Source organism: Parasteatoda tepidariorum, chromosome 7 (assembly GCF_043381705.1).
Source record: "Parasteatoda tepidariorum isolate YZ-2023 chromosome 7, CAS_Ptep_4.0, whole genome shotgun sequence".
NCBI classification, from domain to species: Eukaryota; Metazoa; Arthropoda; class Arachnida; order Araneae; family Theridiidae; genus Parasteatoda; species Parasteatoda tepidariorum.
Window position 1 is genome coordinate 48,714,177 of NC_092210.1, and position 6,000 is coordinate 48,720,176.

Sequence of the window (6,000 nt, forward strand, 5' to 3'; positions counted from 1 at the left end):
TTCTTCGGTAAACTAAAGAATTATTTATTTTGAATCCAGTTTTTCATTTTAAATTTATTGTTTCTGTAGATGGTAACTTTGCCGTTAATAATATAGTTTATTGAATATATAGTAAAGCTCAAAAAGTAGAATTAGAATAATTTTTATGACGTCACACAATTTTTTATAAAAATAAACAAGGAATAGTTCGAAGTTTAGTACGAAAAATCGTTTTCGTGGAATGCAATTTTTAGTTCTAAACTGAAAATTAAAGCATGAAGAGACCTTTTTTATGAAACCAAATATAGCATATCAGACAGTTTCTAAACATGACGCACTTAATATATACAGGGTGTTAAAAAGTATAGAAACGGTCAAATGTCTCGAAACATATGCATCGGATCGAAAAAAAATACACGCATTAAATATTCTTTAAAAGCTAACTCAATGATATTGAACTCGATTTTTTGAACTCCTGTGGTTGGTTGGCGGCCACTTTGAAATTTTAAATATGAAACCATTCTTTTATTGCTTGGTCAGAATTTCTTCAGTCCCAGAATCGAATTAAAGGTAATTAAATTTAGTATATTGTCCTGAACATTATACATTTATAAACAGAGTACTACAACAATAATAGTCCCGCAGTGGGCTGATCGTTAAGATACTTTTCCCAGCAGATCACCGAAGTCAAGCATCACCGGCTGCGGTCAGTGTGCAGGTAGGTGACCACTTGGATGAGTCTGCATAGGGACCGAGGGTGCGCGATTTTGGTCCTCGTTAAACTGTTCTACAGTAAAGTGCTCGATTTCGGGAGCAGGTCACCAGGCTACCGAAGCCGGGGTGCCATCCCCTCTGCAGAGGATCGAAATTGTGATGGCATGTCTTCGGATCATTCTCAGGGATGTTTCCCAGACATTCGCCAATTGCCCGTTGTGCAGCTCTAGTGTGAGTAAATGAACTACAACAACAACAACAACAATAATAATCATCTAAATACTTCCGAATAACTTTGTAGAGTATAATTTTATAATTGAAAATAAAATTAATATAAACCTTTCCTTTTCCTGTTGAAAAGATCGAAAAAAAATTAAAAGCCAAAATTTCACAACTTGTGAAATGTCTTCTTTGAAATAAACTGAAACCATCGTTCAAGCTTACAAATATTACTAAACCTATTTTATTTTTCTATTCATGAATAGATAGATAGATAGATAGATAGATAGATAGATATACACAATGTTAAAAGAATGTCAAGAAAATACATTTAAGAACGAGAATTAGTCACCAAGAACAAAAAATTATTTCTAAAGGTCCAATTTTCTCTTTATTTTTAAAAGTACATTTTCAACTTTTCACGAAGTCTAGCAATTACTGACTTCAAGTCCGAAAGCAGCATTCATCCGAAACTATTGAACAAACACTTAGAAGTATTTTCTTTTCACAGATTTTAAAGTATTGTTATTTTACCCCGAGGCTTGAAGTCAGCTTCTTCTTTTGAATAGCTGCTTTATCTTTTCCGTGTTTGAAATCACGCTGAATTCTAATCTTTTCAGCAAGAAAAAAGGTTTCAAAGTGAAAAGTTCCTAGATTAATTTTGATAAATAAAGTTTAAATTCTTACCTTAAGAATGCGACCTTTAGTGTTTTGCAGCAAAATATCTTTTTTCTATTTCATTCGTTTTCTTTTCTCAATAGATTAAGTTCTTTAAAAAGAATCTGCCTTTTTCGCTGAGTTAAGGAAATATATGCCTTTTGAGATTTCATTTACAAGGTATCTTTCACAAAAGCTATATTTCTTGATTTTCCTATTTTTTAAAGGTATGACGCGAACAAATGAAAGGTTGTTATAAATATTTAAGAGGTTTGTATAGCGACTTCATACTGTTATATAAACTTATTTATTTATGTTTAAAAGAAATTTAAGGAAAATAAAACACTGAGAATCACTGCAAACTTTGCGTGTAATAAACGTATAATTACATGTGATGATACGAATTTCAAGAGGCTAGGTGAAATATATATTAAGATATCACGTAAATATAATATTATGTATAATCATATGAATTATTTAAAAACACTGTCATTGGATTGGATAAAATATGTACCATATTGTATAAATATATATGATATAAATAAATTATCCGATATAATGGAGAAAGTATATTATACTTGAGGCACATAGTCATAACCCAAGCATTGCAAAGCACCTATGCCTATTTTTAAAGTTCCAACGTTTAATACCTATGATTTTGCTGGCTGTCAGGTTCGAACTTATTACCTCCAGTGGTGTGGGTGACGCCTTAACCGTCTGCTTCATCGATGAGCTTACATCAGGCACATGAATATCAGCCATTAAGTCAACTAAATATCATACATCATTTTATTTCTGCTTACGCATGTATATTATACATTGTGTTTGTAAATGTCCTGAATCTGATTCTGTGCCCTGAAATATAAATATCATTTATCATTTCATATGTATATTGCTCAAATATAAACTTCATTTGTTATTGTAGATGCGTAAACTTTAAGGTTAATGACTCAAATACTCACGTTTTCTGTGCCACTTAAGCACTTACATCAGACGCATGAATATCAGCCCTCATGTAAAATGAGCATAATATATAATTTTATATGTGTTTACGCATGTATATGATACATCATGCATATGATGCATCATATCTAGGGCCGGGATAGCCTGGTTGGTAGGGTTTTGGGAGTTATGTCCAAGATGTCGTAGGTTTGATCCCCGCTGGCTGAAGACTCCGAAGTAAATAGGGACTGGTGCAAGTTGAATCTGCTGGGTTACAAAGTCCCCAGAGTTTCCATTACAAATCAATACCTCTTGGTGTATTGATTTGGAGATTGATCGTTTCCTGGTTCAGCATCATATGTAATAAATTTCCTGCATCTCATATTTTATTCTGTAATATAACTATCATATCCTATTTCATGTGTACACTGTGCAAATATAATATTAATTTATTATTAAAAATGTATAAAGTTAAATACTCAAATTCATTAAAATGTCACTTTAGACCCTTTCATCCACTCAGCTCCTCAATTATAGTTTGATACTCTTCAATTAAAAGTTTAGTCCTTCCTCCAAATTTCTTAAAGGGCACTTATGCACGATTTTCTAAGAACATGCATACTTAAAACGAGTTCTGAAAATTCTACAGAATAATAGATTATCTTGTATTCTAATCAATAATGAAGCACTATTAAAGTTGCTCTAAAAGAGTGACAAACTTGAATTTGTTGAGTCTTTCAAAATTAATTTTCTAAAAAAATGCAAAATCGCAATAAAACTGTCGTGATTTTAATATGAATGTTTCGAATCAGACAACAAAAGTGAATTATGTATAATATTTCGACTTTAATATCTGATTAAAGAACTGGAGAATTATAAATTAGCAAATACAAGGATATGTATTTATGAAAATTATAGGAAAGCTTTACTGGTTAAGGAAACATTCTTAAATGCAATTTGAATCAAAATATGCATTCCATCTTATAAATTATGCATAGCAACTGTTTCTGCATTCATTTGAATGAATAAATTGAAGTTTATTTCATTAAGTATTTTTAGTTAATAAGTAAAGAAATCTCAAGATTCGTTTATATTTGTTTTATGCATATTCAAATTAATAATAATTTATTGAAATGCATTTTTCCGATTCATTATGTTTGTTTTGAGATACTATTTATAGTTTAATTTAAATAAATATGATTAAAATGGTTTTGCAGTTAACTATATTATTTTGAACAAAGCTGTTTAAACACAATAAATTCTGACAAAAATTAAATAGTTTCCTCAATAATTTCCTCAATTAACTGATGAAAGCTTACTAACAGACTTAATCTCTTGATTTAAACTGCAAGACAACCAAAAAAGAAAAGGCTTGTTACAATGGAATTTATTCCAAGGAACAATTTGTAATGTCACTGAGTTATAAATTAAGAAACCTCCGGATTTGAATGTAGGAAGTTCATCCCAGAATTAGATTTAAGCTCAAATGAAATATATATTAGTTCAAATTTTAAATTTTGAGTTTCCAGAAATTTAAATAACTTTAGAAAACAAATGTTTTTGAAAACTTGTCTAAAACCAATGAAAAGGCGAGATTTGCTGTGTAGAATTTATTATTAAGCGTCCTTCAAAATTTCCGAATTCCTAAAAAATTTTCTTCTTTATGGAAGAAGTTGAAATTCAAGCTGAACAAAAATATTGGATTTGAAATTTATCCGAATAGAATTGAAAATGAATTCTGTGTTGACACAGTAAAAAGAAAATGAGGATTTATTAATTGAATAGCATTGAATCAATGAATTAATTGAATAGAATTTGATGTTGCGTTCGGTTAACCAACAAGAAACAAAAATGTTTGCAAAGCGAGCTGAATCTCCGAAAATAAGATTCTGTAAAATATTTTACACTGCATTGATGATTTATTATATTAATAAGAACGACGGAAGCTCATATATCAACAAATTACAATTACTGCAGAGGATTCATTGCATGGAGTGAAATGAAAATTAAGACATTAGATGTGATAGCTACAAATTTAATTAAATAATTGTCAGTTGAATTACGCTTAACTAATGGATTGAAAAAAAAATTCTGATTTCTATTTTTGAATTTTATATATATTTGATATATATATAATTTAAATTATTATTATTTTAACTTTGAACTACGTCAAGGAAATGGTTTCTAATTCAATATTTTTTTATTTTTTAGATTGTTCTTCTGTTTATAATTCTTCAAGCAGACGATAAGCATGAATCAAACTTTTGCTTCCTGACGTAGAAAACATCAATATTCAGTGATTAAGCAGGTAATATTTATCATATAATTTAAAATATGTTGTTTGATTAGAAATCTTGATTGAAATCTTTATTTAGAAACTTAGATTTTACCATGGTATTTCGGCTTTGCTTTTAGGAAAACTAAAGCAGTAAAAAATTTTTATTCTTTGAAAGGAATTTCAGTGTATCAAATTTAATTTAAAGTATTAGAGGATTTAATGACTAATCAAAGCATTATAAACTTTTTTTTTATTAAACATACTTTACTTCTCTTAGAAGAAAAAAAGTTTTCTTTGGATCACTAAAACATTAAAAATAAATGCTTTAAAGATAATGTCTGTCATGTTTCTTAAAAAATAAAATTGGCTGCCATTTATTAAATTAATTATCATCTGAATGTCCAAAAATTTTCAACATAACAAGTCTTCAAGAAATTGCTTCCTAAAATATTATCATTTTCATTTAAAATAAACAACTAGGTTCCGTTGCAAAATACCAACATTTGCAATAACATTCCACAAATTTGTAGGTACTGGAATTATGTATAAAAAAGAATTATTCACCATAATAATTGCTCATTACTAACATAAAGACATTTTAAAGTAAATTAAAAAAAATCGATGGTAATTAAAACAAAGTAAATTAAAATTATTTCGGCAATACAATGCGACAAACAATAAGAAAAAAACGCGTTTGTATAAAACATTTCTCAAAGGCTTTTTTTTTACGTTATTTGAGGTCAAGGCTTACATAGTCACTGCTGGCACACGAGAGCTTGACATCACCGCATAATTTGTTAATGAAATGCAGGAATTGAAGATTGCGTCAGAAACAGGTAAGTATTCTCTTGAAATACTGAGATCATCAGCTGATCTAATTGTTTCCTTCACGCCACTAGAGGTCACTTTTAGACGATGATAACGCTTATTTTTATTCGTCGATTTCGAAGTAGCAACAAAATTGCAGAGTATCTAATGAAAGTGTAAATATTTCGTAACGTAGCGGTAAATATCGAAACTAACAGACCATAACTCTTTTTTTCTTAAAAAAGGGGACTAAAAATAATCATGAAGGACAGATATTACAAACAATTTTTCTCAAGCAAGCCATAAATATTGCAGTGAAAAGTTGTGCAAAAATGTTGTCATCAATCAAAAAATTTTAAATTTTTTTTAGCATAAGTATGGTAATTTATCATTTCATATGTATA

General features: G+C 29.2%; 1 protein-coding gene across 3 annotated transcripts in view; it reads left to right on the plus strand.

Annotated features, from left to right (window-relative positions):
* Positions 1–6,000, plus strand: part of LOC107448788 (uncharacterized) — a 155,542-nt gene that overhangs the window by 97,839 nt on the left and 51,703 nt on the right. For all 3 annotated transcript variants that reach the window (XM_071183393.1, XM_043047383.2, XM_016064123.3), the window contains exon 3: positions 4,723–4,819. The gene's annotated coding sequence lies outside the window, so the exon portion shown is untranslated. The remainder of the gene's footprint in view (positions 1–4,722; positions 4,820–6,000) is intronic.